Source organism: Macrotis lagotis, chromosome 2 (assembly GCF_037893015.1).
Source record: "Macrotis lagotis isolate mMagLag1 chromosome 2, bilby.v1.9.chrom.fasta, whole genome shotgun sequence".
NCBI classification, from domain to species: Eukaryota; Metazoa; Chordata; class Mammalia; order Peramelemorphia; family Peramelidae; genus Macrotis; species Macrotis lagotis.
The window spans coordinates 62,430,269-62,443,093 of record NC_133659.1 but is presented as its reverse complement, the minus strand read 5'-3'; the positions used below and the strand labels follow the sequence as shown (position 1 = coordinate 62,443,093).

Sequence of the window (12,825 nt, the reverse complement as noted above, 5' to 3'; positions counted from 1 at the left end):
TTAATCTTTCTGTGCCTCAGTTTCTTCATCTGTTAAATGAGCTGGAGAAGTAACTGGCTAACTCCAATATCTCAAGCAAAAAAACCCTCAAATGGGGGTCAAAAGAATTGGACATGACTGAAAAACAGCAATAATGCTAAAATAGATGTAGGATCTCACCAACCAGAGCAAGAAGTGTACTCCTGGAATTCAGTCTTTTAATACTATCAGGAATGATGCCTCTGTCCTTAACTCCATATTTTCTGATATTAGCATGAGAACTTTCACTGTCCATGGATTGACCTATACTTTTAGTAATCAGAAGTTGAAGATAATGTCACTACCTATAATATGTACCTAGACTGAGGTGTGACCAGTGTCTGGAAGGTCAATGGGAGGAACTTGTATCTCAAATGCTGCACCACCTCAGTTCATAATATCCAAAGCCTGTAGAAAAATTAGGACCTAGATAAAGTGTAGAATAATAAAATGGGAAATCTTACTGTAATTGACTATACTTCCAGAAGCATAACATTTTCATGAAGGCGATGTGAAAACAAATTTTCAGACCTGATTAGATCACACACGTGATGAATTATATATGAACTGGAGAAATCATTCCCCATATGACTTTTTTTATTTCAATGCTTAGCATAGTGCCTGGGACATAGTGAGTACTTAAATGCTTTCTGAATTCTCAGCAGAAGAATTTCAAACTATCATGAGATAGTTGAGATCATTTAATTCTAAAAGAAATACAAATCAAAATAATTTTGAAGTTTTATACTTAGCAAATTTTCAAAGAACCAAAAGTTGAGAATGGTCAATATTGGAAAGGTTGTGGAAAAATAAGCAAACTAATATATTTTTGGTGAAGAAATGAATTGATCCAACTATTCTGAAAAACAATTTTCAATGTTGCTAAGAAAATGACTAAAATTCCCATACCCTTTCAATGGAGAGATCCCAGGCAAATCTGAGGAGATCAAAGACAAAAAGAAAGGTCCTATATACATGTAGGCTCACAGATTTAGAACTGGAAGGAACTTCAGTGATCATTAAATCAACTCTTTCATTTAAGATGAGGAAAGTCAGGGGTTTGCCCAAGCTCAAATAGGCAGTGACATGTAAAATTCAAACCCAGTCCCTCTTATCCAAAGCCAAAATCTTACCACTATGTGCAACCTTTCAAAATTATAGCAATATTTTTTAGAGTAACAAAGTAATAGATAATCAACACCCGTTGCTTGGTGCCCTCTGATTAGAGAATGGCTAGACAGTATAGTGCATGAATGTAATGAAATATGATAAGATTGTCATAGATCTTCTTGGAGTATATACCTATACTCTTAAGAAACAATTTTATGAAGCCTACAGAAAAGCATGGAAAGACATTTGTACTGATGCAAAGTAAAGTAAGCAGAACCAGGAAAACTACACACAATGACCACAATTGTGTGAATGTCAAGAACAAAAAAATTGAAACAATGCTATGAAAGTATAATGATGAAACTTGGCTCTAAAGAAGAGATGAAAATGCAATTCCCTCCATTAGTTGTAATATTTGGAAGGGATGCAGGTGCAAGAGGGAGTAAGGATGTAGAAGCTGCATATATGAGACTTGGTTAATTATGCTAATTTCTTTTTCTTTATCATTCTCATAGCCTCTGAGGTTAAAAAAAAGTCCTGTAATAAACTCTCACCTAGAGTGATTAAAGAAAAGGACTCAAAAATGCAAAAACATACTAGCTTTCTTCATAGTAGTTAAAACTAGAAAATAAGGGGGTGCTCATTTATTGGGGAAAGGCTAAAGAATTTATGACAAATGAATATATCTGAATGTTATTGTGAAAACTAGGAAGACCACTGAAATGATGCAGATTGAATTGAGTACAGGCAGGACAATTTACACAATGAAAACAGTATAATAAGGAAAAAAAGCGTTTTGAAATACTTTAAAATTCTCATCAATACAATGATAAACTTTGAACCCAGAGGACAAAGGATATGACATCCACCTCCTACCAGAAATGTTAAGAAGCATAAGATATATTTTTGAAGATGGGCAATGTTTTTCTGGACTAAATATATTTGTTTTAATGTTTTTATTATTTTTATTGTTCAGTTGAGGGAACTGAACAGTGAAATGGAGAGGTAACTACAGGTATAACCTAATGAATTAGTTTATAAAAAAAAAGGAATGTATCACCCTAAATAAAGAAAATGTTGGAATTCCAAAGGTTTCCATGTTTGAGCTGAATCAGAAGGCCATGGAACCATCTGATGTCATAAGGGTACTGAGGTTGCCTGGTTTTTCAGGATGTTGTATCAATAACTTAGGTTGGTCAGTAATGGAAGATATGGCAGTTAGAGCTTGTCTGGGAAAGTCTTGGAACAGATTAGATTATTGTGAAATGGATTCATTTTTATTAAAATTACTTGAAAAACAGCAAGACTTCAGCAAAACTTTTTCTATAATCCTTGGAGAAATTATTTTTTGAATAATGAAGATTTTAAAGCACTGCAATTTTTTCAACTTCTCAGAGGTTGAGATTATGATCCAGTATGCAGCTCAGGATACATCAGTGAGTATTAAAAGTATTTTCAAATACAATAGGGAATTGTTGCCCCAAAGGTAGTGAGGCACCTACAGTTGACTGATTCTTCAGTGTTCATGGAGATGAGGCAACTTGAGGTTCATGCACCTTGAGAGAGATCAGTAGTTGGGATCAAAAAGTTATGAGTACAATTTTTTTATGGAAATTTTCTGAAGAGAAATTATCTAAGCCTGTCCATTATGTGTGGGAAAAGAATGGGAAAAAACCCTAGAGGTTGAGTGAAGGAAAGGGAAGTCCCAGGTTGAGGCACATGGGAAGTGAGGATCCATAGAAAGTAGTTATGCTTAATGAAATGCTTCCTTTATATTATACAAATCAATAAATCAGTATGCAGTTTTTAAACACCATTGTACTAAGCAGTGGGAGATATAAAAAGAGACAATCCCTGCCTTAAGAGTTTATAATCTAATGGAACTACAGAGACTGAGAACTCCATATGATAATTATTAAAAAGGCAGAATTCAGAGGATATATATATATATATATATATATATATATATATATATATATATATATATAGTCAAAGCTTAACATCTTATGGTTAAAAAACTTAAAAGACACTCTATAACTAGCCTAACATAATAGTACCTGTGCTGAGTGTCTTTGAGTATGGTAGGGAATCTAATATTCAGTCTACACACTTATGAAAAGCTTTATGGATTCAAACCCAATATAAGATGGACTTTAATTTAAAAAAATGAAATAGAGGCAAATTATATAGTATAGAATATTCTATTGAAAGGGATTTCTAAGGTAAAGCAATGGATAGAAAGCAGAGTCTGGACACCTGAAGTCAAATTCAACCTTAGATACTTTCTAGCTGTGTAACCCTGGGCAAGTCACTCAACCTCTGCCTCAGTTTCCTCATTGTAAATTTGAGATAATTTGAATTAGGAAGATCAAATGAGATAATTTGATGCTTATCACAGTGTCTGACACAGAGTAAGCCCCATATAAATGTTTGCTGTTTTAATTATCCTAGTGAATCTCAGAAAAGGGCGATAGGAAATTTGGTTAGACTTCAGTGTTTTAAAAAGTTATTAGGAATACTTTTTAATATTCCTATCATTTAATCAGTAGGGCAATTAGAGAACTCAAGTCACTGTCTTTCATGCAATACTGTCACTCATATAATTATGAACTTTACCCTCAATTTTCCTTCAACTTATCAAACAGTCCAACCTTAGCTCCTCTAACTTTTCCTCATGAATCCTACTTTAAATTACATTTTATACCTTTAATTTTTAATTAAATACTTAGTAAAATATATTTTAGTATCCTTGGATTCTGTGGTCCAAAGAAACGGTCACAGATGAAAAGTAGTATTCATGATTACTAGCAGTAGGAGAATCTTTGGAAACTTGCTACATGTATTCAAGGGAGAATCTTTGGTTTGTCTTCTCTGATCAGTTTGCTAATTGTAGAATATAATGGAATCAGATTTTTTTTTTCCTTAGAAGTCAAAGAATATTCAGTTTAATTGAAAGGAAGTATGGTTTGGGTTCTTTTTCCTTGACATTTAAATTTTTTTAAAACTCTTATTCCAATACCAGCTATTTTGAAAAGCATAGATAAATGTCTCAAAATAATTTAAATAAAATGAAAGTAACACTGATAGACTAGTCTGTTTTTGCTACAATATCTGAAGAACCGTCCAAACATTTGTAACTTTCCTTTCTCATTGTAGTCATGCTATATTTCTGAGGACTACAATAGCACAAGCACTACCAAATAAGGAAACTTCTCCAAGTTGGTATTTTGCCTTTACCTAATAGTGAGAATGGCTTATATCAGAGGGTGGTTTAGTGACTTGGCCAAGGTCACAAAGCCAATATGGTTTGCAGGTCTAGCCTGACTGTTCAGCTCTCTGTCTACTCTGCCACAGTTTCTCCTAACAGTTTTAATATATCACCAGTTAGAAAAAACCACTTGTTAAGATATGAAAATGAGCCAAGGACACATTCCCATAATGGGGCATAGCAATGTCAGACCTTATACAAATGAAATCACATTTGCTCAAATTATCTGACCCTAAAAAATGTCAACAGGTAGATTTTTTAAAAACGGTCATGGTAAAAAAAAAAAACAAAAAACTCCTTGTTCCATCAGGTGTGGAGAATTCAACAAATTCCATTTCATATTGAGCCAGAGACCACAGAACTACCTAGTGTGACACAGGGATTGATAACCTACTCTCCCACCAACTAAATCATTTTCTATAATGACAAAAAGTCTAGATTGTTCCATATTTCTCGACAAGTTGCTATCTGAAGGGGACCTGGGTTTCATTGCGATTGTTTATTCAGTTTTCCTGTTGCAACTCCAGGTTTTGAAAATTCAAAGGCACCAATAAGTAACTGAATTGCTATATCATGTTGCATTTATTTGATGAACTGGTTAAATAAGTGGTGGTATTCATGTTGAAGGAATACAGTGATCATTACCTTTTTTTTAAAGGTATATAGGGGTATAGTACAAATATTTTAGAAAATGAACAGATGACTAGAAATTGAGTAGCATGTCAAGAAGATGAAAAATAAAGGATTAAGCACTTTTTTGTCACCATTATGTGTTGGCAATGACCAGAAAGAGAACTTAAAAAGTCAAAATGATAATCAACAAAAAACTTAGGAAGATTTCCTCTTCCCCACCTCCAACAGGAAGATTTCCTCCTCCCCACCCCCAACCCCCACAGCACTAGCACTAGTTCATTAGATCACTAGATTAGGAGAACAGATCTCCTTTGTCACATAGTGACTCCACTGTCAATTCTAATTCTCCTGAAATTATGCCAAATTATGCCAATCAATTATTATATCAATTATGCCAAATGGTAACAAGTCAACATGGTATAGTGGAAAGAAGCCTCACTGGCTTTGGAGTTGAAGGGTCTGGATTCAAATCTCGTCTCTGATGCTTACAAGTAGTGTGACCTTGGATAAGTTGTTAACTTACAATTTTCTCATCTGTAACATTAGATGAGATGGCCTCTGAGTTTATGCTTCTAAGATCCTTTGATAAGAAACATCTCAATACTTCCTGCCCAAATTCAAATCCATTATAAAAAAATGGCCCTAAGTGTTTTAGAGTTCACTGGGGATGATACCATTAAGTAATTCTATCTCCTCAGCATTTTCCCAAGGTTTTGGATAAGTGATAAATAACTGGAGAGAAGATATAGAAGACTAAAAGTGTGTGTGTGTGTGGGGGGGGAAGGAAGCAGAAATACCTGGGACCTGTGAGTTAAGAGAACTGCCAGACTGGTTCCTAATCATTACAAAGTGGATCATGACATGTGTAGGGTGGTGCTGGACCTGGAATCAGGGAGACCCAAGTTTAAACCTCAGACATTTATTGAACCACAGACATTTATTTACTAGCTTGGTGACCTTGGGCAAATCACATAACTCCTCTTTTTCTGATTTTCTCCACTCTAAAATAAGGCTAACACAGCACCTACATCAACCTCCCAGGGCTGTTGTGAGAATCAAATGAGATTCCAGTAAAGCACAGAGCTGTAGATTGCTAGCTGTGATGCTCAGTTCTATTGTTACAGTTGGAAGGATGGAGCTGTGGAGAGCACACTAGTTGGGTAGCCCACTGGGGATTGACATGGCAAGCAGCTAGAGGGAGGGACAGAGCTTTTAGGAAATGCTCCTGTGCCAGGAAGGCACTTCCCAAATGCTCTGTGGCCCTCACCACAGCCCTAGGAAGGCAGGTAGTGGTACTATTGAGTTCAGGAAACCCATTCTGGGTCTCACTTTCTCATCTGTTTAATACATAGGTTGTACTAAATGATATCAAAGGTCCCATCTGGGCCTAAAATGAATCTAACTTTTTTCTAGGTGTTTCTGCACTTTACCAGAATTTAGACCCTGAAAGAACTTTGGCTTCATGAATTAGGTCAGGTAAAGAAAATATATTTAAAAAATCAGCTGACAATATGACATTAGATTAGAACAGAGTAGATGTGGTAGATATGGTATAGTTACTGATTCCAAGTTAAGAATGAATAAAATACTCACAGTTTATGTAGACACATCTAGAATAATTGCTCAATAAAGTTTGCAGATTAATTTGCTGCTTTTAAGTCTTTGTAGTATTCTGGAAGTCTTTATTTCCTTCCCCAAAGCAGATTACAGACTTCCAATGATTTAGAAGGTAGTTTCTGAGGCAATTTTTTGGGGTGGAAAGAGCATTAGATTAAGAGTCAGATAACTTACTTCAAATCCCAGCTTTGCCACTTACCACATTATCTTGATCCAGTCCAACAACATCCATGGGACTCATGTTGTTCATCTAAAAAATGAGGTTAGATTAGATAATCTCTGAGGTGCTTTTTCATTTCTAAAGCTCTAATGCTATTTCATGATGTGTATTCAACTAGGTGGTGAAAAACATTCATCATCCTGTAACCACCAAGCTGGTGAAGAGTCTCTGAACTCATCCTCATCCTCATTCAATATATTTTACTTCAATAGCCTAGTCCTCTGAGCCTTTCCAGTTTGAAAAGATGTATAAAAGGGGCAGCTAGAGGCGTAGTGGATAGAGCACACAGTTCTGGAGTCAGGAGGATGTGAGTTCAAATTTGACCTCAGACATTTAATAATTGCCTAGCTGTCTGACCCGGGGCAAGTCACTTAACCCCATTGCCTTAAATAAAAATTAAAAAAAGATGTAAGAGGCCCTGTGCTTCATTAGTAAAGCTTTCTACAATCCAGGATAACCTCCAAATCAACATGCTACATAGAAGACATTGTTTTCATTAGCCTTTTTTTTCTCCTTTGCCACTGGGCTATAGCATCCCCTCCCTCTGCTGCAAATAGAAAGTGTTTTTAATATTCTTCAGACTCCTCCCAATGGTCCAGTTTACAATAGAAGAGAGAATTCTATAGCCTGGTGTTAAAGAAGAAGAGAGCTAATGAAAGCAGCCTCTTTGATAGGGCTTCAAGGGACTAGCGGTATGTCACAAAGATGGAAGAATGAAAGAGCAAAGAGAATACAAAATCCAAGGACAATTAAGTTATTCCACAGTAAGGATAGGAGCCAGTGATTGCACAACATTTTAGTTTTCTTGATGATTTCATGGGAGCATAATAATATTGTTGTTGAGTCATTTCAGTCATGTCTGACTCTTTGTGACCCATTTGAGGTTTTCTTGGTAAAGAGACTGTGGTAGTTTTCCATTTTTCTTCTTCTCCAGTTCATTTTACAGATGAGAAAACTGGCAAACAGGGTTAAATAACATACCCAAGGTCACACAGTAAGTTGTCTCAGTTCAAACTTGAATAGGGAAGATGAGTCTTTCTGACTCCAGGTCTGGCACTCCTCTCTATGCACTGCTCCATTTAACTGTCCTTTAACAAATGACAACATTCTATAGGATTTTATACAGGATGAACCATTATTTTCATAGTATAGGAAGGATAAGAATAGGACTTGTGATTTCATGGGTATTGGAAACTTCCGATGAAGTCACTGTTTCTGCCAATGCCAGTTGATAACCTTCCTTGCCATTGAGACTGTTGCACAGAACACTAAAAGATTACATAATTTGTCAGCTTCAATCCCTGAGTACATGTCAGAGATAGATGTTGAACTCACCTGAGTCTATCCTGGCTCTGTGGACAGCACTCTCTCCACCATGGAACACTGGCTTTCTCTTGGTATGATACACTGTGGAAATGGTAATAATTGTTCTTTAACAACATTACTTAACATCTGCCTTTGGATAAAGAAGAATCTACATAGAAGAAGAAGGGAAGAGAGAATAAAAGAAATGGAGAAACTAATAAGAAAGTTAGCCTAGTAGAAGCCAAGTAGTTATCTTGATCACTTGGGATCTCTGTAGAAAACAGGAAAAGAGCAGTATATATAAAAGATAAGATGAAAACCTATAAACCAAAAACAAAATGATTCTGTCCCCCTTGGACATAAAAATGGATTTCCTTGACATTTCATATTAAAAATATGGTCAAACTGTAACTCTTACAATTATTGCTCTCAGAAAAATATTGTACTAACACTCTTGAGGATTCTAACTAATAATAACCAAATGGTATGGAACAATGGTGTCATTTAAAGCCTAAAGTCACAATTCTTTTGGAAACAATGCCTCTTTGTTCAATCTTTCTTTAATAATCTCTTTAGAAAAGAATGAGAATTTCCAGGGGTTCAATGAAAAAAAAAAGTGCAAAAGAAGGTGGTTTAGCCCTATCAGATCTAAAATTATATTATAAAGCATCAGTCATCAAAACTGTCTGGTATTGGCTAAGAAATAGAGTGGTGGACCAGTGAGACTAGGTGCAATAGCAGGAAATGATTATAATACTCTGCCATTTGATAAACCCAAAGAGTCCAGCTATTGGGATAAAAATTCTTTGACAAAAACTGCTGGGAAAACTGGAAGTTAGTATGGAAGAAACTTAGATTAGGCCAACACCTCACACCCTATACCAAGATGAGATCCAAATGGATACAGGATTTAGACATAAAAAACAATATTATAAGCAAAGTAGAAGATCAAGGAGTAGTTTACCTGTCAGATCTATGGAAAGGGAAGCAGTTTATGACTAAGGAAGAGATAGAGAACATCACTAAAAACAAACTAGATGATTTTGATTACATTACATTAAAAAGCTTTTACACAGCAAAACCACTGTAACCAAGATCAAAAGAAATGTAGTAAACCGGGAAACAATCTTTACAACTAATGTTTCTGACAAAGGACTCATTTCTAAAATATACAGAGAAATGAGTCAAATTTTTAAAAAAAAGCCATTCCCCAATTGACAAATGGTTAAAGGATATAAGGCAATTTACAGATGAGATCAAAATAATCCATAGTCATGTGAAAAAATTGCTCTAAATTATTATTAGAGAAATGCAAATTAAAGTTTCTCTGAGGTAGGACCTCGCACCTTTCAGACTGACCAATATGACCAGAAAGGATAATGATCATTGTTGGAAGGGTTGTGGGAAATCAGGGACACAATTACATTGTTGATGGAGCTGTGAACTTATCCAAACTTCGTGGAGAGAAATTTGGAACTACGGCCCAAAAGGCAACAAAAATGTGCATGCCCTTTGATCCAGCAATACCACTAAGAGATGATACCTATATAGGGGTCTATACCCCTAAGAGATGATGAAAAAGGGTAAAAATCTCACTTGTACAAACATTCATAGCAGCCCTGTTTGTGGTGGCAAAGAATTGGAAATCAAGTAAATGTCTTTCAGTTGGGGAATGACTTAGCAAACTGTGGTATATGTATGTCATGGAACACTATTGTTCTATTAGAAGCCAGGAGGGATGGGAATTCAGAGAAGTCTGGAAGGGTTTGCATGAACTGATGCTGAATGAGATGAGCAGAACAAGAAAAACATTGTGCACCCTAACAGCAACATGGGGGTGATGATCAACCTTGATGGACTCATTCATTCCATCAGTGCAACAACCAGGGACAGTTTGGGGCTGTCTGCAATGGAGAATGCAATCTGTGTCCATAGAAAGAACTGTGGAGTTTGAACAAAGACTATTACCTTTAATTTAGGAAAAAAAACCTGATATCTTTTTGTCTGATCTTGCTATCTCTTATACTTTGTTTCTTCCTTAAGGATATGATTTCTCTCTCATCACATTCAATTTGGATCAATGTATACCATGGAAACAATGTACGGGCAAATTGCCTCCTGTGGGCAGAGGGAAGTAAGATTAGGGGGAAAATTGTAAAACTCAAAATAAATAAAATCTTTATAATTCAAAAAAAAAAAGAAAAGAAAAAAAGGAGAAGGAATCTTTAAAGTGGATATCCCAAAAGAAAAAATTCCTTTTCAAACTTGTTTTCCTTTGATTAGCCTTCCTTATCATTGCTGTCTTTGATTTCCCTTGTCTCTTATCTTTTATTTATTCTCTTTGTTAGCCTATTAATATTCTCTAACTACTACTATATTGGGGCAGCTATGTGGCAAAGTGGGTAGAGTGACAGACCTGGAGTCAGAAAGACTCAAATCTCTGACACATCATAGAAGAATACACTGATATCCTTTGGTGTGAAATGATACTTTTTTATTCTGTCATAAACTGCCTATATACATTTCTGTAGATGATTGTTATGCACTATGGAAGCTAGAATTACTTAATCAGAGATAGAGAATATGATACTTTATTTTTTTTGTCAGTTGTTTGATTCAAAAGCAGATATAACGCCTACCTTTAGTTGACATCATTGTATTAATCTAGAGAAATAAAATTTGCAAGTGATTAAAACTCATCCTTTTAAATTTTGAATTATTATCAGCTTAATCAACATATCAACTTTTCTCATATCAATATATCAATCTTTATCTTCAGGTGATAGAAATACATAATTCTCTGACTCTTTAGTCAAGATTATATTGACTTATTATTATTGATCCTTTTTCTGAGTCTATGATGATTATGAACATTAATTTGAACAATAAAAACTTACTTTCTATTATGTGAAAACTTCTCTTCAGGTATTGTAGGGGATATTGGTAGCTGACCTCAAGGTGCCTTTAATCTAGCACTTTGTTTTCTAAATATCAATGATTCCAAGAGTGATGTCCTCAGAGGTTACTGAAGTTAAGACTGTTTGCTCTTAAAAAGTTTGGGATTTTTCTGAGTCATGATTAATAGTCTTCTATTTTTCCCCTGGAAAGGCTGACTTTGGATTCAGCTCTTCCTGCCTCTAAACCAACTGTGACTTCTAGCTGCCCCACCAATGGAATAGTAACATTTATTGCTTCTCTATTCCAGCCTTATTAACCATCCAATTTTCAAAACAGAATTTAAATAAAAAGAATTGATTGATACATAATGTGATGAAATTTTTTCCTTGGTTGTATTACAATATTTTTAAACTGATCATAAGGTACTATATTATCCAGAATATTTTTTCAGAAATTCTTAAATTTTTTTAAACTTTGGTATTTTAAAGATTTAATACTATTAGTATTTAAATATTAGAGATAAATGACTATTTTTATATAATATATATAAAATATATATACATATACATATATATATATATATATATTTTGGGGGGAACAGTGAACAAGTCACTTAACCACTCAGTTCTAAGCTCTTTCCCCAAGCTCCAAGTTAGTTGTCTTCACCTAGGAAATTCTTTATACCATCTAAATATGGTCCCTAAGTCATCATTTTCTTTATAAACAAACCTGAGAACTTGTTTTCTTGCTTTTTGACATGATTTATGTCTTAGGTTTGAGTAACTAGATTTTATTTTTAGAAAAGGATCCTATGAACTGCAGCAAAATAACTTAGAATAATTTCCCTGTCCAGTTTCAAACATCATTTTTATTATTACATATAGTAAGCTGCCCATACCTACTACCACCCCAACCCCCAACAACTTGGTAAACACAGGGGTTTAGCTAATCTGAGGGAAGAGTACAAATTCTGTTATTTTTTAATTTTGACATTAACAGACACTGACAGTGTAAAGGTGATGTGTTAATTCTATTTTTTATTCTGACATTAACAGACACTAAAATAAGTAGCCCATAAAAATCAGCAATATTAAGGTAATGTACTAATTCCATTTTTTGTTCTGTCATTAAGACACTAAAATAAGTAGCCCATAAAAACTAGCAGTCTTAAAGTAATGTACTAATTCTATTTTTTGACGTTAACAGACACCAACTAAAACACCACAGAAGAAAGAAGATTGCAGATGAAACTGGGACTCACTATTATGAGCAGTCAAACGGAGTAATTCTAATTCTTAATTTTTAATCTTAGCATTTGAAACTGTTGCAAATTCAGACACCCCTTAGAGAAGTCATTATTTTAAACGGCAGCTTTTTTTATAGAATGGGAGGAGTTTTCAACCATCTCTTTCCATATTTGGGTGGGGGGAGGGGAGGGTGTGAAAGGGACATTTTTTTGTACTTAAAAAAACCCATTTTCCCCCTTGATCTTGCTTCCCTCCCCCCACAGAAGGCAATCCGTTAGGCTTTACATTGTTTCCATAGTATGTATTGATCCAAATTGAATGTGATGAGAGAGAAATCATATCCTTAAGGAAGAAGCAAAGAGATAGCAGGATTAGACAATAAGATATGGGTTTTTTTTCGAAATTAAAGGGAATAGCCCTTGGTCTTTGTTCAAACTCCGGAGCTGTTTGTCAGGACGCAGGTGCAGAGTCCCGAAGTGTGCGAAGGAGACATTGCTTAATGCCGCATC

General features: G+C 35.0%; 1 protein-coding gene across 2 annotated transcripts in view; it reads left to right on the top strand.

Annotated features, from left to right (window-relative positions):
• The first annotated feature begins 2,331 nt into the window (after window positions 1-2,331).
• The window catches only part of CCDC181 (coiled-coil domain containing 181), a 53,555-nt gene continuing 43,061 nt past the window's right edge, over window positions 2,332-12,825 (top strand). The window contains exon 1 of one of the 2 annotated variants that reach the window (XM_074221954.1): window positions 2,332-2,564. The gene's annotated coding sequence lies outside the window, so the exon portion shown is untranslated. Of the gene's footprint in view, window positions 2,565-12,272; window positions 12,352-12,825 lie in introns of those variants that run through there. The other variant, XM_074221952.1, reaches the window with a different exon arrangement.